Below are 21,290 nucleotides of genomic sequence, written 5' to 3' on the forward strand. Positions count from 1 at the left end.
TATGTGATCTGTATGCAAAAATTTTTGTGTATGTACACTAACGGCAGCATTTTAACAAAAATGAAATTACCTACGTAGGAATCGGCATGGAATTGTTAGAAGCCGTCAAATAGCTATAAATATTTTGCATCTCTTAAATGTTTTGAGATCTCTCATACACTGGTGGTGGGAATGTAGAATGGTACAACTACTCTGAAAATGGGCAGTTTTTTTAACAAAACTAGGAATTTGACTCCTGGACATTTATCCCAGGGAAATTAAAACTGTATTCACACAAAATCTGTTCACAAGTGTCCATGGCAGCTTTACTTGTAATAGGCTGAAACTGGAAAGAAAAGTGTCTTTCAGAATGGTGCATCCGTACCATGGACTATTACTCAGTTCTTAAAAAGGAGCAAACTATTGATGCATACAACTGGCATGGATATCAAAGGGCCCTTGTGCTGAGAGAAAAAAGCCAGTCTCCAAAGGTCACCTATTGTAGGATGCTAGTAGCATTCTTGAAATACAGAATTAATGGTTGTAGGCATTAGGGATGATGGAGAAAGGAGGGAGATTGATGTGACTGTAAAGGGGATAGCAAGAGGGAGATATTTGTGATGAAATAGATCTGAATCTTGATGGTAGTGATGGCTTCATGAATCCATATGTGTGATGAGATGGCACAGAACTGTTTACATGTATTATACCAATGTAAATTTCCTGGTTTTGATACTGTACTATAATCAAGAAGATGCAGTTTTGAGGAAATTAAGTAAGGTTTATATAGGACCTTGTACTATTTTTCCCACTTCCTATGAATATGTAATTATTTCCAAATAAAAATTTAACTCAGCATTAAAAAAACTAAGATCATGGCATCCAGTCCCATCACTTTATGGCAAATAGAAGGGGAAAAGTGGCAGCAGTGACAGATTTTATTTTCCTGGGCTCCAAAATCAACTCAATGGACATGAATTTGAGCAAACTCCAGGAGATAGTGAAGGACAGAGGAGCCTAGCATGCTGCAGTCCATGGGATCATAAAGAGTTGTACATGACTTAGTGACTGAACAACCACAAAAATTTAAGAAAAAAAAATTAGAAATAATATGTAGTAAAAGAAAATGCTCTTAATTTATTAGAGAAAGCAAATTATAAAAGATAAACAGTGTAATCCCACGTTAAATATTATTTCCTGTGATTTCATCTGCTATACATACCTAGAAGTAGTGACTGATCAAATACTAATTCTGTTTGGTGGCATGATAGGATTTTTTTCTATGTGTGCTTTCCTGTAGTTTCTGTAGTGTTAATGAGCCAGTATCAGTTTTGTAGTTGGAAAAACCAATGTTCATGATAGAAAATTTAAAAAATAATTATCTAATTCTAGAAATTGAAATTTAAATAAGCAAAATCACGTTTTAGGTTAAGGAAATTTAAAGTTCTGTTTATCTTGATTACACTAACTTAGTTTTTTTTAATGTTTATTTTTGTTTACTGATTTTTGTCTGTGCTGGGTCCTTGTTGCTGCACAGGCTTTCTGTAGCTGTGCAAGCATGGGTTACTCTCTAGTTGCGATCCACAAGCTTCTCACTGCAGGTGCTTCTCCCGTTGTGGAGCACAGGCTCTCGGGCATGCAGGCTTTCGTATTTGCAGCACATGGACTCAGGAGTTGCAGTCACAGGACTCTGGAGTACAGGGTCAGTAGTTCTGGCACATGGGCTTAATTGCCCCGCCGCATGTGGGAGCTTGTTGGATCAGAGATCAAACCAGTGTGTCCTTCATTGACAGGTGGATTCTTTACTACTGAGCTTTCAGGGAAGCCCTGGTTAAACTAACTTAGTATTAAAACAGCTGTTAGGATGGCAAAATACTTGTATACTGTAAAACATACTGTGTTTATAAATTTAAAGTTGTCTTGTGCTCTTGTTGTATAACATTGCTTATATGTGGAATCTAGAAAAATAGTACAGATGAACTTACTTGCAAAGGAGAAATAGAGACACAGAACAGACGGGATACCAAGGTGGGCAGGAGATGCACGATGAACTGGGAGATTGGGACTGCTGCCTACACACTGCTGTGTATAAAATAGATAGCTAATGAGAACCTACTGAATAGCACGGGGAACTCCACTCAGTGCTCTGTGTTGGCCTAATTGGGAAGGAAATCCAAAAATGGGGTGGGGAGAATACATGGGGGAATACATTGGATTGGCCAAAAAGATTGTTGAGATTTTTCCCTAGCATGGTACAGAAAAACTTAAATGACCTCTTCTGCCAACCCAGTTTGTATATGTTAGCTGATCTTCTTTGCTGCACAGTTGTAAATAACACAATATTGTAAAGCAACTATATTCCAATAAAAATTAATTTAAAAATTAAAACATTTAAAAAACTGTGCTCTTTTGATTCACAAAATCCTGTATGATATTCTAAATCAGTGTAGTCCGGTATATGCATTATAAGCCACAAGTAATTTTAAACTTTCTAGTAGCAACAATAAATAAAATCAGGTGAAATTAGTTTTAGAATATATTTTATTTAATCCATTGTGTCGAAATCGTGATTTCAGCTTGTAATCAATATAAAATTGCAGTGAGATACTTTACATTCTTTTTTCATACTAGGTGTTCAAAATCTGTTGTGTGTTTTACAGCACAAGTCAATTCAGACTAGCTGCGTTGCAAGTGCTCAATAGCCACAAGTCCCTCATGGCTCTTATATTGGAGAGTAGTAACAGTAGGAGTTGAAAGTCAGGGCTTTGGCGTCAGACCTAAGTTTGAATAACATCAGGTCTGTCATATGCAATATTGAGACCTTGGGTGTGTTAATAGATTGTGTATTGAATTAAACGACTAACCATTCTAAAGGCACAGCTGATTTCTTAGTATTATTACTAGTGAATAAATATGTAAGAAGTATATGAGATAATCTTTGGTTCCAGAATTAAAGTTTTGGGCACTAACTTTTAAATTATGGCTGAATGAATGGACAAATATTTGAGCATTTATGTGCAAAATACTGCATGAGGCACTCAAACATTTGGATTGTAAGTTCTAAGATGATATCCTCAAATACAGTGTATTTGCATAGTACTTTACATTTTGCATTACCAGTTTTATGTCTGTTTTCCCAGTGCAGTACTCAGAGCAATCCTGAGAGGTAGTTGTTATTCCAGCTTTCACTGTTGAAGAAGCTGAGACTCAGAAAAGTGAAATAACTTACTTATTTCATACCCAAGTTAGTAGAATAGAAGAAATAGAAAAATGAGTGTAATTTAACAGGCAAATATGATACCAAAGTGTTCTAACTATATTCTTTTGATTCTTTCCCTTCCACATTTTCCACCTCAGGGGAGAAACACATCATCCTCGTCTAGGGCCATTTAAATTAGGAGAGGGTGGTGATGGAATGTGAGTTGAATAGCTACCTCTCAGAATTATCCAGTCATTATTATTAGCTGAATCAGATCACCTATGTTGTAAAAATGTTAATATAAGCCTGTATAGACAAGGTGATATATTTTGCTCTTTGTGATGTTTCTCATAAAGTTGAGGGTTTATCAGTCTATCTCTTGGCTAAATATACCCATAAAAAATGGGCTAAGAGTATGCTATATATGCTGACTGCCTTAAAATCATATTCTTTGAAGTGCTGTTTGTCTGAAGTGCTGTTCATCGCTTGACTTACTCAGAAAATTACACAATTCTTTGAAAGAACATTGCATGCCACCATTAAAAGTCAGTGGTGAGAGGCAATGAGTTTGTGAATGATTGACTCTCTCGAGGCAGTGGTGCAGTAGAAGGCAGTCGTCTCCTGGGTGGAGTCAGGTGGAACATGTATCATCAGGTGTTCAGTTTCTGTGTTATAATATGTAGATTCTCTTTTCACTTTGTGCATTGTAGAACTTCTGGTTTCTTCTTTAATTAAATTGAAGTCACAGGACCTCTAATTTGTTGCTATCAAGTCATCTTCTACTTTGGTGTACATCATTGAAGCATATTTATAAGAAGGGGAATTATGTTTTGGTGCTTAGGACACGAGTGATAACTGGGGGAGGTAGGTGAAATGTTCTTTGCCCCTTAGTTTTCTCTTTGCCTTCTCAGATAGTTTTCCTTTGGCTTAGCATGATTTACCTTACAATACCTCTCTTCCTGTCTATGTTATCTTTACTGTAGCTTGAGGGCTATAAATCTTTCACAAAGAACCCATCAGAACTCCTACAAAAGAGTCATCATTTCTGATCTTGGTAATACTTAACAACATGAAATTCTGCTTCAGTGTTTGTTTTCCTTTATTGGAGGGGTGTGAGAATTGTGGGATGTAGCTATTCTGATTGACTTTGGGGATGAAATTTGATATAGTCATGTTTCAAACATGTTTACTATTTTGTCAGGGGCAGTCTAGAATTTCTTACAAGTTTCACTGTACACAGTGTCTGCTGCTACAGTTATATAATAAAAAATAATATATTGTAATAAAACATGTGTACAGATTTGTGTACAAGGTTGGAATGTAAAACTATGGATTGCAGTTAACACTTGAAATCCTGAAATTCACAGAACTGAATGATGTCTGTGTTTCCTCCAATTTTGAAATACTGTGATGTATGTCAGTTTTGGTAGCTAATAATGACTGTTAAATATCATGGATACCAAATACTTGTCTTAAAATATATGGAAAATAATGTATTTGTAGTGTCTTAACCCTCCACTCACAAGCTGTAACACTGGATGCACATTTCACAGTCTCTCAATAGGAGTTCTTTGTTTGTGAAAGCTTTCTGGCATTGTCGAGTTTATATGTGGCTATGTAATTTCCTATTTAAGTTATAGTTAATCTTTTTATTTTGAAATTCTTCATTTATGAGTTAACAAATCCTTGTCCCTGATTTTGCCAAATAGATTAAGCTCATTGCAGACTGACCAAAACACTAGAATCAGTTAATCTCCTATTAAGGATCTTTAAGATGATACGGGCTTCCTGACAGAACACGTAGTGTGGAAGATAATTTTTTTTTTTGGTAAGTAAAGACAGGGGTATTGCAGCCCTAGGGGTATTCTTACTTTTTGTTACAGTATTTAATTAAAAGAACAAGTTTATAGAATAGATAAACAACAAAGTCCTATTGTATAGCTCAGGGAATTATGTTTAATACCCTGTGATAAACTAATGAAAATTGAATCACTTTGCTGTACAACAGAAATTAACACAACATTGTAAATCAGCTATACCTAAATAAGATGTTGCTGATGCTTTTTTTTTTTAAGTTTGTATTATTAGTAAAATAGTTAATGCTTTCGTCATACCCCAAAGGCAAAGCTGGGTTCTAATAGAACAGGTGTACTTTTGGACTTTCTCATGCTTAGCGTTTATTGGACAACTTTATTGAGTGAGCTAGGAACTGTAAATGTAACACGGATCCAGAAGGAGCTTCATCAGGGGTAACAGGAAGGACAGTGGGATGTAGCTCCTCAAAGACTTGATCAGTTCTGCACTCAACCCAATAATGCTGGTAAGGGCCACCATTTAATGCGCATTTAACATACAGCAGGCACAGTGTTCATTTCAATCATTGTCTCAGTTAATCTTTACATGGCTATGGTGTGTATATAGTTATACTTCCATTTTACAGATAATGAATCTTAGAGTTCACATTCCTAATGGAAGTTAAAACAGCAGTTACACTTGGACTTGGATCTTCAACTTCACAGGATTTCCTTTTGTTTTCTATTTAGTCTTGTCTGAAAATGGCATTGCCATCTATTTTGCCATGCAATCCAAATGTATGAATTTAGACACCCACCCGTAGCAGTCAGATACAGAATTCTGTTGATTTATTTTTCCTTTCTGTTGTTACTACCTTAATTTAGTTCCTGATTATTTCATGTTTTATTTAATTATAAACTTAATTAATCACAAGCCTGTGGTTGAGACCTGCACCTGGACCATTACATTAGCCTTGAGACTTGTCTGCCAGTTATGTCACATGTCCAGAAAACATGTAGCTGATGTAGCTTATCCGCTTAGAATTCTTGGTTGTTGCCTTGTTGCCCAAGGAGGTATTGACTTGTTTCCTTAAACATGACAAACAAGCCCACCTTGGCTTGGCTCTGTCCTGCCCACCTGCTCATCCACACCACGTCTTATCCTGCACCTTCCAGTCAAACTTCATGTTCTTTCGTGCTATTGTGCTGCCTAATGACTCTTAACAGCTGCCTAAACCCAGCTCCTGGAAACTCTTTAGGGAAACCTTCCTTGATTCTTTGCTTTTGTGATCACTGAAGCACTTTGTATGCATCTCTAGCATAGCATCATTTTCTGCCAGAACCTCTTGTTTGTGTTTGTTACCCAGTTTTTCTTTTGACGCTTTCATGAGCACGCACAGGGCGCATATGGTTACATTTTCAGAGGCAGGTTCCTCTATGCTGTTGCTGTTGTATTCTTCATTGAACCCTCTAGGGTGTAATCCATTCTCCTAATCGCTTTTTGAAAAATCCTCTTTCCTTTTTAAAATAATTGTAGAGTATTGGTTTACCCTCTCTGTGCATCTCCATTAAAAAAAAAAACAAACCATGGTAAGTGACTAGGAAATACTGCCAACTCTAGTTTACTTCCCCCTCTATAGTTTCTAATTTTACATTTATTCTTTGCATAGTCTGTTGTTAACTGTTAAGTTAGGTCTCTTGATTTTTCCCTTTCAAGTTGATACGTGCTTTTCTGCTCACAGTTAAGACAACAATTGATTGCAAGATAGAATTCTTCTGTAGTGGTGTCTGTTTTAAAAAGATGATCCTTCTCAGGAGAACTAAAGAATGCTTCCCTCTTAAATTCCATTCTGTTCTGTGCTTGCTGGCTTAAGGTTTTAAAAACAGTTATCTTGAAAGTTTTGTAAAACAGTGACTAGAGGGTCTAGACTCAAAAGTATGGCTGAAGGAGGAAAAGGTGGATTAAAATTGACAAGATAACAAAGTCTTATTTTTCCTAGAAATTTTGCAGCTGTATGGGACTCAGAATGATTGTATTTCTCTTAGCAAAAGGATCTTCAAGAGGTAGACTAGAGAATTTTTTGACTTGCTTAATAATTTAGACATGTTTGAATTTTACCTGTTAGTTTTTCAGGAGTGATGTCCCAGATCTTTCCCTTTTCAGCTGGTAAGCCTCTGAATTAGTATTTTCAGAACTCTTTGATTTAATAATGAATTTCATGTGAGAAGATATTTTTCCTGATGCATTATTACGTTTCGATAAAAATGAATTTCTTACATTTTAAATTAACCTCTTAGCTAGTAATGAACAGTTAATAACTGGAGCATGAATTTTGAGACTAAATTCTCAATGAAAATAGAGACTTCAAGTTTGTAAACAGATATTAACATGGAAACTTAATACCTAGTTTTAGAGGATATTTACAAGCAGGAAATGTCCTATAAAAATTGAATAATTTTAGTATACAGCAACTGGGCTGATCAGTAGAAACTTTTGCTAAATTTAGTATTAGAGTTAATCCTAGTACTTAATCAACTTACGCTAACTTGACAAGTCATTGTGATCCTCCATGGTTTTGAAGGTGTTTTTTCAGAATTAATTTTGTTCGTAACCTGCTCACAGAAAATTGGCATAAGGATATTGCTTTGTTTTTCTCAGTGACTAATAGAATGCTAAAATGTGCTTTTTAGTTTTGTTTTGCTGTCACCAAAGTTTGTTTCCAGTTCAGTGATTTTGCGAGTAAACAGGTCTTGATTATCTTTTCCCATTTCCCTTTACTTTATCTAGGGTCTATATAGTTTTATATGAAATAATACTTCAGAAATTTTTGTTGGTAACTCTTGTTCAAATGTCTATAAAGTAAAATTCAAATTTACATTAGTTTAGCTTCTTAGTTGGAGAAGGCGATGGCACCACACTCCAATACTCTTGCCTGGAAAATCCCATGGACGGAGGAGCCTGGTAGGCTGCAGTCCATGGGGTCGCAAAGAGTCAGACATGACTGAGCGACTTCACTTTCACTTTTCACTTTCATGCATTGGAGAAGGAAATGGCAACCCACTCCAGTGTTCTTGCCTGGAGAATCCCAGGGACGGGGGAGCCTGGTGGGCTGCTCTTATGGGGTCGCACAGAGTTGGACACAACTGAAGCGACTTAGCAGCAGCAGCAGCTTCTTAGTTATAGGCAGTATGGTGAAGTGGAAAACCTTTCAAACTCTTACATATGAATACTTTTGTGTCATTTAAACTTTTCAAACCCTGGTGCTAATGGATGAGATTTTCAATATAGGTCAGAGCTAACTTCTAACTTGACTTATGGTGGTGGCTGCTATGAATTTCATTTTAAAAGTCTTTTATGTAATTGAGTAAACCTACCTGGATTGTAGAATGTAGGATACAGTATGTAGGTTTTTTTGTGTCCTTTGTATTTTTTTCTTTCCTTTAAAGAATAGGCTTTTGAACTTATGAATTGTTCTTTATAGTCAGAATATTTGTAGTGTGCAGATAAATCGGACTTCTTCTCTAGTCCTGTTCTTGGGTATATAATTTGACCTTCAGTTTAGCAAATATTTTTGGAATGCATTTGATTGCCTGTGAATGAAGACATTTGTAACTCATTCCATTGGCTGTATTTAAAATCAAAGAAACCAGTATTGTTGGCCTCCCCTACTTCTGCCCTGTGAGATGAAGCAAAATAAGAGTGGTGAATGTGGAGTGATGAATGCATCAGTTTCCAGTTGTCTTACATAATTTAGAATTTCCTCATCTAACTCCCAAGTTCATTTTAATCATTTTAGTTTCAACCTTTTTATTACCGCTGTCACACACACCCCTGCCTGCCAGGAAAACCCCCCAAATAAAACACCAGACAAACCCAAGCCCTGGAATTAGACCAAAAAGGCTTATGGCAAATAGAAATTGATAAATTAGTACTTTTCTTTGCTTACCGCTGAGTTTTCCAGACTCAGAGCTATCTAGATAACTGACCTGTAGGTAAATTCAGCCTGGCTGTGTATTGTTCCTTTCATATCTTTTCTTGTGCTGGACATAAAACGGTTTGGACCAGATACTGGTGTGAACACAGAAAAAGAGTAGGATTTCTGTATGTAGGGAATATGAGAAATAGCATAGTGACCCCCAAATCACATGAAGTTGTAAACAAGCTTGATTTATGGTCTCTTCCAGTCATCAGGAAAACCACTCTATGCCTTGGTGAAACTCTGGCAGTGCAGATTGTTTCTGAAGAGATGCATGTTATAATTTATAGGGTGTGTTGCGTGTGTGTGTATGAAATGGTAATGATCATATTGATACTAAATTTACAGCTAAAATGTCAGGCTCTATTGCCAGTTAAAATTACTAGGAATGAATATAGAGTATTTTGAAAATACTTAAGAAGTTAGTGAGAAAATAACTCTGCTCTACAAGAAGATGATCTATTTGTAGCATTTCTAGAATGTATCATCAAATAGTACTGAACAGTTAGATTTTTATCTCCTGATTTAAAAGATGATGAACAGTAAAAGTTGTGTAAATTTTGTACACTAATGTATAATTTCTGTGTAAACTGTGTTATACATAATCCTTTGTATTATTTAAGAGAAACCAAGAAGAAGTATACTGCAGTCAGGAAATAAAGCACAACATCTTGTCATTTGTGTTTATTTTTTCTCAGTTTTGTTAAGGTGTATTTGACATATAAAAAACTCCACGTTTAAGAATATAAACTGGGAAACCACCATAAAGAAGATAATGATCATCTGTTACTCCTAAAAATTTCCTCTTGCCCCTTCATAATTGCCTTTGCTCCTTTCTGTCTCCAGGCAACCGCTAATCTGCTTTGTGTCGCTGTAGATTAGCTTGCATTTTCTTGAACTTTATCTAAATGTTATCATACACCATGTACTTGTTTAGGTCTGATTTCTTTGAATTAGCTTGCTTATTTTGAGAGTTAGCCGTGTTTGTTACTTTTGACTGCTGAGTAATACTCCATTGAGTGCATATTCTGCTGTTTGTTATTCCTTCACCTGTTGATGGATATTTGAGTTTACATTTTCTGACCAAGTCTTGAGTGTAGACGTATGCTTTCACTTCTCTTGAGTACATATCTAGGGGTAAAATCAGTGAGTATGGTTAACTTTTTAATAAGCTTCCAAACTATCTTTTTCAAAGTAATTATATTATTTTAAATTTCCAAAACAGTGTTTGAGAGTTTTAGTTGCTCTACATCTTTCCGACCTTGATGTGGTCAGTCTTTTTAATCTGAGGCTGATAGAGGACTTCTGATGGTATCTCACTGTGGTTTTAATTTGTTTCCCTAATAATGAATGATGTTGAGATGTTGAGCATGTTCTCATGTGTTTAGTTGTCATCTGTGTATTTTTTTTAAGTTCTTAATTTATTTTTTGTATCTTTGTTTTAAAATTTGGTTGCTTGACTTACTGAATTGTGAGGAGTTCTTTATTCTTGATGTGGATATATCTTTTGAAAGTGTGTTGAAGAGAAGATTTACTAATTTTGATGAAGTTTTAATTTCTTTTTTCTTTTATATTCTTTATGTGATTTAAGAAATCTTTGCCAAACATTATCACTATAGTTTTCTCAGATCATATTCTAGAAGCTTTATAGTTACAGTGTCTACACTTAAGTGTTATTATTCTCTTCACCTCTTCCACTATTGATGTTATCTTTGGAAGTCTGTGCTTTGGTTGCTTGACGGTTGCTTCTTATTTGAGATGAGGGTTTCAGGGTGTAACTTGCTTTCTCTTGACATGTTTCTGTTCTTGAACCCATCTAATTTCCCTCAGTGGGAAGCATGTAAAAGAGATTGGTATGCTTTTTTTTTTTTTAAGCTACCATCTATATGATACCTATGTCTTTCCCTTTGTAAGATGTCCTTTGTTTTTGAATCGTTTCATATTGATGATTCTTCTTGATGACTTTTAAAAAATATTTATTATGTATTTGGCTGCTCTGGATCTTAGTTGTAGCACAGGGGATCTTTGATCTTTATTGCAGCTGTGGGATCTTTAGTTGCAGCATGTGGGGTTTAGTTCCCTGACCAGGGATTGAACCCAGGCCCCCTGCATTGGAAGCACCATCTTAACCATTGGACCACCAGGGAAGTCCCCTTGATGACTTTATTTATAAGCAGTTGTGCAACAGCTGGAATACTTTTACAGATCTAGAATGCTTTAATTCTCTTTTTGGAGGTCATTAGATTGTACATTTCTTTGCATTAGAAACATACTGTCTAGAAATATGGACAGCTCACCTTGTCTTGTAGAGTTGATGTTTGATGAAGCTGCTTATATGAGACTCCTCATCAGAAAGCCATCTACAAGGACACGATGAAAGGAGTTTCTGAATGGAGAACTGAAATGATTTAAATGTTTTAGAGAAAATACTTAAGAAAATATATGAGAATTTTTAAAAAGTTAGGTTTGTTGTGGTATTTGTGTATAGTAGTATCAGAACTTTTCATGTATATGTCTGAACTTGGTTTTGTAATTACAATCAAGAGAAAGATTATTTCCATCATCCCAAAAAAGTACCATTTAGTACTCACGTCAGCAGTAGAGGAATTACATTTCGGTGTGTCCTTCTCAGTAGTTGGTATCGCCAGTTGCTGTTTGGAGTAGTAGCTTGTAGTGGTACTGCATCATAATGTTTATTTTCATTTCACCAATGAATAAGGATAAGCCTGTTTTCATTTGCTTATGTAACTCACCCATGTATCTTTGATAAAATGAACTCAGTTTTTTGCCCATTTTAAAATGTTTTGTTTCTTTGTTACCAGGTTTCTAAATTTCTTCATATTTCCTGGATAACAGTTCTTTATCAGATAGCTATTTTGATAATACACAAAATATTATTATACATCTATATTACATAGATGTAGATTTTGTAAAAAAAATTTTCCTGGTCTGTAGCTTTATATTTTCCTATAGTATCCTTCATCGAGGAGGGAGAATTTGAAAGAGTTGGTCAGAAGGTACAAACTTCAGTTATAAAAAAGCAGTAGGGATGTAATGCACAGCATGATGACTACAGTTTCCACTGCTTCATGATACACGCTAGTTCCGCCCTTATCCATGGGTGATACTTTCCAAGACCCCTAAAGGATTCCTGCAACTGTGGGTAGATAGTACTGAACCCTTTTGTTCAGTTGCTGAGTTGTGTCCGACTCTTTGTGACCCCATGGACTGCAGCATACCAGGCTTCCCTGTCCTTCAACATCTCTCGGAGCTTGTCCGAACTCATGTCCATTGAGTCTGTGATGCCATCCAACCATCTCATTCTCTGTCGTTCCCTTCTCCTCCTGCCCTCAATCTTTCCCAGCATCAGGATCTTTCCTAATGAGTAATTGCTCGTATGTAGAGAGAGAAAATTGATGATTGTATTCACTTATTTTAGTAATTTTTTTGGTATGTTCTTTGGGATTTTCTGCATATACAGTCATGCAAACTCTGAATAAAGACAGTTTTATTTTGGTCTTTTTAGAATGTCTGCTTACTCCATGGGTAAGTACCTCCAGTACAGTGTTGAATAGAAGCCTTAGTTTGCTAGTTTTTTAAAAATTACTACAGTGAATGAATGTTGCTTTCTTACTGCATTTATTGAGATACCGGGTTTTCTTTGTGGTGGGGGGTTTGGTTGCTGCACAGCTTGTGGGATCTTAGTTTTCTGGACCAGGGATGGAATGTGACTTCTGTAGTGAAAGAGCAGAGTCCTAACCACTAGACTGCCTGGGAAGTCCCAACATACAGTTTGTTTGTTTAATCTGTGAACATGATGAATTATTTTGATTTTTCAAATAGTGAAACAACTTTGCATTCACAGTATAGAACCCACTTAGTCATCATGTTTATTATTTTTATGCATTTCTGAATTCAGTTTACTAGAAATTTGTTAACAAGTTTTGGGTCCATATTTGTGAGAAAGATTGGTCTGTAGTGTTCTTGTGTTAGACCTTTGTCTAGTTTTAGTATTCAAATAATGCAGGCCTTTGTTTTTTTCTGGAGGAGATCTGTAGAATTCTTTTCCAGGAGAGACACTAATGAAATATCTTGACCTGGAGGGTTTCTTCTGGATTTGTTAATGCTGTAGGTTATTTAAGTACAAATCAGTTAATTTAGTAGATACAGGTCTATTTATATTCTCTCTTCTTAAGTGAGCTTTGATTGGAAAAGTTCCTTGACACATAGTTCATCTAAGCAGTCGGTGTTAAGCATAAAATTGTTTGCAATTTTCCCATTAACTTCTAATTTTTAAGAGTTTGTAAGAGTTGTAGTGATGTCTCTTCTTTCATTCCTGATAGAGATAATTTTTTTATATTCTTTTTTCCTTGACTTACATATGTTAACCCCTTTCAAAAACGTAACAAACAGCATAATCCTGTAAGTTAATAGAAAAGTACAGAAGAGTAGTAATAAGTACCCATGTACTCTCACCACTCGGTGTCAATAAATGTTAATATTTTTTTTTCTACATTTGCTTTGTGTGTGTTAATCACTCAAGTTGTGTCTGACTCTTTGTGAGCCCCATGGACTGTAGCCTGCCAGTCTCCTCTGGCAGGGGAATTCTCCAGGCAAGAATACTGGAGTGGGTAGCCATTCCCTTCTCCAGAGGATCTTCCTGACCCAGGAATCGGACCTGGGTCTCCTGCATTACAGGCAGGTTTTTTACTGTCTGAGCCACCAGGGAAGCCCCAAATGTTTAAATAGAGAACATTTAGTTGGAGTTGAAATGGTGAGTACACAGGCCACTGTTCCTCAAGCTGGTGTACATCATTCATGTGCATACTTTCCTATTTCTAGTACTTGTTTGTAAGAATTCATTATCAGTGTAAACCTTTTTTCTTTGAAAAATCTGCCTAAATGGGGTATAGTACCTCTCCTTTTGCATCTTTTTTTTCACTCAAGTTTTGTTTGAGATATATCCATGTTGATACTAGATCTGACTTGCAAATTTTAATTGCTGTGTAGTATTTTATTGGGTAAAATATAGCTTGTCTATTCTTAGATAAGTTGCTTCTCCTTTTTCTTTATTACAGATAGCACTGTTGGAAGCATCTTTGAAAATTTTTCTTGTGATAATATGTGAGTTTCTTTAGAGATCTTAAGTGGAATTGATGGATTGTAAGATATGAGCTTCTTCAGTATTAAGAATCATAGTCATCCCTGGGAATTACCAGGGGATTGTTTCCAGGAACCCGTGACGATACTAAACTCTGAGAATACTCAAGTGTCTTAAATAAACTATATGCAAATAGTATTTGCATATACCCTACATACATCCTCCTGTGTACTTTAAATAATCTCTAGATTAATTTTAATACCTTATACAAAGTAAATGTTATATAAATTGTTGTTGTCACACTCCAAATTAAAGTTTTGGGTCTTGGAACTTTTTGGAAATATTTCCTTTTTTTGCAAGTAGTTTCAGTTAGCACTTGGTTGAATCCGTGAATGTGGAGCCTGCAGATAGAGGGCTGACTGTGTATTAAATTGTCCTCCAGACTCTTTGCCAGCAACAGATTCCAGTTTTCATATATAAGGCATACCTTGTTTTAGTGTGCTTCACAGGTAATGCATTTTTTTTTCTTTTTTGACGAATGGAATGTTGTGACAATCCTGTGTCAGACAAGTCAGTTGACATTATTTTTCTAAAAGCATTTGCTCAGTTTGTGTGTCTGTCACATTTCAGTAATTATTGCAGCATTTCAAACTTTTTCATTGTTAAATGATGATTGTGATCTTTGATGTTACAAATCAAAGACTTTACTATTGCAAAATTTTATGATGTGCTGAAGACTTAGATGATAGCATTTTTAAGCAATATTTTCTAATTAAGGTGTGTATTTTTTCTTAAAGCCCATAACATTTAATAAACTACAGTATAGTATAAACATACCTTTTATATGCACTGGAAAATCAGAAAGTTCAGGAACAAAACCCAGGATATCTCCAGGGTATGTCTATAATGCCAGCAGTGGGATTATCCGATTTAAATTTGAGAGGGGAGAGTGGAATCTATAGGATGGGGAAGGATTTTTCATGGTTTTGATTTACATTTCCTTTGTCAAGAAGGTTAAACATCTTTTCAAATGTTTGTTGGCTATTTGAAATCCATCTATATTTGTTAACTATTGAAACGTTAATCTTCTGAACATACTTCCCTGAGTTATAATTTTGAACTTTGGCATTCCTTTTTTTGTTGCTTTATAGAATCTCTTCTCATATTTTCTGTCCTTTTGTCTTTAGTTATCTGTTTAGTTCAGGGTGCAGAGGACTATGGTGTGTGCCCATTTTGATTATCTTTCTATTCTTATAACTACCAGGTAATGTTTGTAGTTTTAAATGACTACTTTACAGCTGCTCCTTTCTTTGAAATGGACAGGAAATCTTACCCACTTCTACCCAATCCTCCTTTTCCTGGCAGCTGTGCATTCCATTTGAAGACTACATAGTGCCATCAGTAGATCACCAGGTTCCAGGGACTGAGTCTCACAGGCTTTTGTTGTTGTTGTTCAGTTGCTAAGTCATCTCCAACTCTTTGCAAGCCCTTGGACTGTAGCAAGCCCGGCTTCCCTGTCTTTCATCATCTCCCAGAATTGGCTCAACTCCATTGAGTTGAGCCGGTGGAGTTGTCCATTGAGTTGGTGATGCCATCCAACTATCTCATCCTCTGTCTCCCCCTTCTCTCAATCTTTCCCAGCATCAGGGTCTGTTCCAGTGAGTTGGCTCTTTGTACCAGCTGGCCAAAGTATTGGAGCTTCAGCATCAGTCCTTCCAATGAATATTCAGGGTTGATTTCCTTTAGGATTGACTGGTTTGCTCTGCTTGCTGTCCAGGGAACTCTCAAGAGTCTTCTCCAGCACCACAATTTGAAAGCATCAGTTCTTTGGCGCTCAGCCTTCTTTATGGTCCAACTCTCACATCTGTACCTGACTACTCAAAAAAACCATAGCTTTGACTATACTGACTTTTGTCACAGGCTTGTAGTGGGAATAAACGGTGAAAGAATATGAAATCAGATTTGCAAAAGACAGGTTGGAAGCAGAATGGCAGTTTATGGTGATACTTCTTTCCACTAACCAGAATGCCCAGATATCCTTATCAGATGCACTTTGTCACATGCCAGGGTGCTAAGAACCCAGGTTAATGATTTGAACTTATTTGGTAAACCTGGAATTTGTAACAAATCTGTTTGTGTGCCTTACAGTTTTTTAAAGGCATGGCTTATATACCTTTCTGATTGATAATAAGATTGTTCTTGTTTTCGGTGAAAATTTTAAGTCTACCTCCAGAAATTGTTTGATGTGACTTGGTATAAAAGTTTTAAGTGCTGAATTTCTTTCTGCTGTAAGTTAATGATTGATTTTTGATCAAAACTTTTCTTCTGGTGAGGAGGCTTATGCCCCATAAAAAAGAATAATGTATAGCAAGACTTAAACATAATGCCTCCTCAGAATATGTGATACATTGGTATTGCACAGTAGTAATATATAGCGTCTTGACTTTTTTTTTTAACTTAAAAAACCTTTATCTAGAAATACATATAGATTCATTGCGGTTTTAAGAAATACTACAGAGAAATTTCATATATCCTTTACCCTGTTTTTCCCAGTGGTAATATCTTGCATGACTAATACCACTTTTAGAAAATTGACATTGATACAATCCGTAGACTTTTTTCAGGTTCCTATATTTATACTCAGACCCCTTTGTTGGTGGTGGGTGTGAAAGAATTTTGTGTATTTGCTTTTTTATAATACCACCACATGTGTAGTTTGTGTGACCACTGTCACAGTCAAGGCACCGAACAGCCCCATTACAGGAGTCCTTCATGCTGCTCTTTACTGGCCATAATGAACCACCTGCACCCCCAGCCGCTCTCGCAACTACTCAGCTGTTCTCCATCTCTATAGAATGTTATATAAACGGAGTCATACATATGTAATTTTTTGAAATTGGATTTTTTTACTGATCGTAATTCGTTTGAGATCCATTCAGGTTGTGTGTATCAATAGTTCATTCCTTTTTATTGCTAAGTCGTATTCCATGATATGAATGTACCATAATTGTGACATAGACCCATCGAAGGACATTTGGGTTATTTACACTTTGGGGCTATGAACAAATAGTTTAGTTCAGTCACTCAGTTGTGTCCGACTCTCTGCGACCCCATGGGCTGCAGCACGGCAGGTCTCTCTGTCCATCATCAGCTCATGGAGTGTACTCAAGTAAACTCATGTCCATTGACTTGGTGATGCCATCCAACCATCTCATCCTCTGTCGTCCCCTTTGCCTCCCACCTTCAATCTTGCCCAGCATCAAGGTCTTTTCAGATGAGTCAGCTCTTCGCAGCAGGTGGCCAAAGTATTGGAGTTTCAACTTCAACATCAGTCCTTCCAGTGAATATTCAGGACTGATTTCTTTTAGGATGGACTGGTTGGCTCTCCTTGCAGTCCAAGGAACTCTCAAGAGTCTTCTCCAACATCACAGTTCAAAAGCATTAATTCTTCAGTGCTCATCTTTCTTTATAGTCCAACTCTCACATCCATTCACGACTACTGGAAAAACCATATCCTTGACTAGACGGACATTTGTTGGCAAAGTAATGTCTCTGCTTTTTAACATGCTGTCTAGATTGGTCATAACTTTTCTTCCAAGGAGTAAGCGTCTTTTTATTTCATGGCTGCAGTCACCATCTGCAGTGATTTTGGAGCCCCAAAAAATAAAGTCAGCCACTGTTTGCACTGTTTCCCCCTCTATTTGCCATGAAATGATGGGACCGGATGCCATGATATTAGTTTTCTGAATGTTGAGCTTTTGGGTGTTCTTTGGAAAAGTGAAAGTGAGGTAGCTTAGTCGTGTCCGACTCTTTGCGACCCCATGGATTGTAGCCTACCAGGCTCCTCCCGCCATGGGATTCTCCAGGCAAGAATACTGGAGTGGGTTGCCATTCCCTTCTCCAGGGGATCTTCCCAACCCAGGGATGGAACCTGGGTGTCCTGCATTGCAGGCAGACGCTTTAACCTCTGAGCCACCAGGGAAAGAATGATGCTAAAGCTGAAACTCCAGTACTTTGCCCACCTCATGCAAAGAGTTGACTCATTGGAAAAGACTCTGATGCTGGGAGGGATTGGGGGCAGGAGGAAAAGGGGACGAAAGAGGATGAGATGGCTGGATGGCATCACCGACTCGATGGACGTGAGTCTGAGTGAACTCCGGGAGTTGGTGATGAACAGGGAGGCCTAGCGTGCTGCGATTCATGGGGTCGCAAAGAGTCGGACACGACTGAGCGACTGAACTGAACTTTCACTTTCATCAAGAGACTCTTTAGTTCCTCTTCACTTTCTGCCATAAGGGTGGTGTCATCTGCATATCTGAGGTTATTGATATTTCTCCTGGCAATCTTGCTTTCAGCTTGTGCTTCATCCAGCCCAACGTTTCTCATGATGTACTCTGCATATAAGTTAAATAAGCGGGGTGACAATATACAGCCTTGACATACTCCTTTCCCTATTTGGAACCAGTCTGTTGTTCCATGTCCAGTTCTAACTTTTGCTTCCTGACCTGCATACAGGTTTCTCAAGAGGCAGGTCAGGTGGTCTGTTAGGAGACTTGCCTGTGGGTGTCTGGGAGTCTCTGGTGAAGGCATGGGTTAGTGGTGGCCTGCTGCAGGGTTGGGGGCACAGACTGTAACAGTACATGCCTGGGATCTTTTGAGGGAGGTCACCATTATCTTCATTACCTCCACCATAGTTTGGCCCCAGGTAAATAGCAGGGAGGGAACACAGCCCCACCCATCAACAGAAAATTGGATTAAAGATTGACTGAGCATGGCCCCCGCCCATCAGAAGACGACCCAGTATCCCCCTCAGTCTATCCTGTCAGGAAGCTTTCATAAGCCTCTTATCCTTTTCCATCAGAGGGCTGACAGACTGAAAACCATACTCACAGAAAACTAACCAATCAATCACATGGACCACCGCCTTGTCTAACTCAGTGAAACTATGAGCCATGCATGGGACCACCCAAGCTGGACGGGTCATGGTGGAGAGTTCTGACAAAATGTGGTCCACTGGAGAAGGGAATGGCAAACCACTTCAGTATTCCTGCCTTGAGAATCCCTTGAACAGTATGAACAAATAAAACTGGTATAAATTTTTTGTGTGGCTTCCCTGGTGGCTCAGATGATAAAGAATCTGCCTGCAATGCAGGAGACCTGGGTTCAATCCCTCGTTTCCCCTGGAGAAGGGAATGGCTTTCCACTCCAGTATTCTTGGCTGGAGAATTCCATGGACAGAGAGGAGACTGGCAGGCCACAGTCCATGGGGTCACAAAGAGTCGAAAGTGACTGAGTGACTAACACAAATGTTTGTGTCCAGGTTTTTATGTGAACCTAAGTTTGTTTCTCTAGGATAAATGCCCAAGAGTACAATTAGTGGCAGTGCGTTTTTTTTTTTTTAAACACTGCAGTTAAGACTGGAATATGTATGCTGAGTAGAATTTTCTAAACATGTCTTAAATGATAAATTGCTACTATCTTGAATTTCCTTTAATTCTAATAAAATTTATCTTTGAAAATAGCCTATTGTCTAATTGGTAAATAAAGAATAAGTGAGAAAATTTTGAGAATTTATTTTATAATTTAGAGGGTTGGGTTTAAAGTTAATAGCATATTGCATTATTTACTATACAGTTCACCCGTGAAACGGTTCAGTGAGTTTTAGTGAACTGATGCAGTTGTACAGCCACCACGAAAGTCCAGTTTTAGAACACAGCAGCTTAGAAAGGTCCCTCGGACCTCTTTGCGGTGAGTCCTCACTGTCCAGGCAACCATTGATAAGTTTGTAGTCTCTCTATAAATTTCATGGCAGTGGAATAATTCACTATATAGCCTTTTGTATCTGGCTTCTTTCACTTAGTACAGTGTTTTGGAGGTTTGTCCACCTTGTTTCATTATTGTAGTAGTATTTGGTTGCATGGTTAAACCCAAGTTTTCTGTATTTTCACCAGTTAATGAGTTAGGATTGTTTCCAGTTACGACTGTTAGGAATGATGCAGCTATAAACATTTGTGTGGTTATTATTATTATTTGCGTGTTGTTTCTCTTGAGTAGATAACTTCGGAGTGGATTGCTGACTTGTATATTTAACTTCCACAAGACTGTCAAAGAGCTTTCCAAAGGGGTTGTACTTTTTTTATATTCCCACCAACAACATATGAGGGTTACATTTTCTCTACACCCTCACCAACACTTGGTTGTACTGTATTTTTTATTGTAGTCTTTTTAGTGAATGTGTTGAAACTTCATTGTGGTTTTAATTTGCAGTTCTGAAATGACTAATGGAAGAGCATCTTTTCTTGTGCTTATTAGCCATTTGTGTATTTTCTCCAATCAAATGTCTATTTAGATATTTTTCCCATTTAAAAAATTGAGTTGTCTGTGTTTTTAGAGTTGTAAGAGTTCTATGTTCTGAATATATGTTGTTTTATCAAATATGTGTGCCTTTTCTTCTTATTGATATGTTTTGAAGGGCACAAGTTTTAAATTTATCATTTTCATCCTCTTAATAGAAAAACATTTTTTAAGAAGGCAGTCTTACCAGTGAAAAAAATATACTTACGTTGTGACCTTTATTCATCTGTTTCTAAAATATGCTGAGTTCCAGCCTTGATTGTTTTCTTGGTTTTAGCTTTTTTTGCCCAACAGTAAAACAACAGCTTATAATATTCAGAGCCTTCTGAAGGTATTATGAATCTTGTATGAAAAATTAGGTTTTCATCATTTACTTTATAGTGAAAAAGTAATAAATGATTCTCCCCCAAAATTCAGGGTAGTGGGGAACCAGTGTCTCTGAACTCTGGAGCTCAGTCACAACTATGTAATTCTTGCTTGAGAGGTATCAAGTTTTTTATCATCATTTTTCCTCTTCATATCTCACTTCTGTCTTAGTTTGACATTGGCTCACTAGTAGTAAATTATTAAGTGCAAGGTAGATCTTGAGTAAATTGTTTGTTTGTTTTTTAATTTGATCAGGAAAGGAATGCAAACTACACCTATTATGGCATTGGAGTTGAATTTTTTACCCACTCATTTTCATAAGCAGAAGGCAGCAGAATGATTCTGTTTAATTGAAAGTGAACTTCTTGGGTGGATTTCAAGATGGGTTCAGGTTAAAGATTATTGAGTACTTTTTCACTGCTTTGCATCAACCGTCTTTTATGAATCTCCCTATTCCAGAACAGCCCTGGCTTTGGGTCAGTATGTATTCGTAAATAGATAGCAGACCATATAAGAGACTC

General features: G+C 37.0%; 1 protein-coding gene across 1 annotated transcript in view; it reads left to right on the forward strand.

Moving 5' to 3' along the window:
- The window catches only part of RYBP (RING1 and YY1 binding protein), a 73,861-nt gene that overhangs the window by 11,995 nt on the left and 40,576 nt on the right, over positions 1-21,290 (forward strand). The gene's annotated exons all lie outside the window — the stretch shown is intronic.

This window comes from Bubalus kerabau, chromosome 20 (genome assembly GCF_029407905.1).
Source record: "Bubalus kerabau isolate K-KA32 ecotype Philippines breed swamp buffalo chromosome 20, PCC_UOA_SB_1v2, whole genome shotgun sequence".
NCBI classification, from domain to species: Eukaryota; Metazoa; Chordata; class Mammalia; order Artiodactyla; family Bovidae; genus Bubalus; species Bubalus kerabau.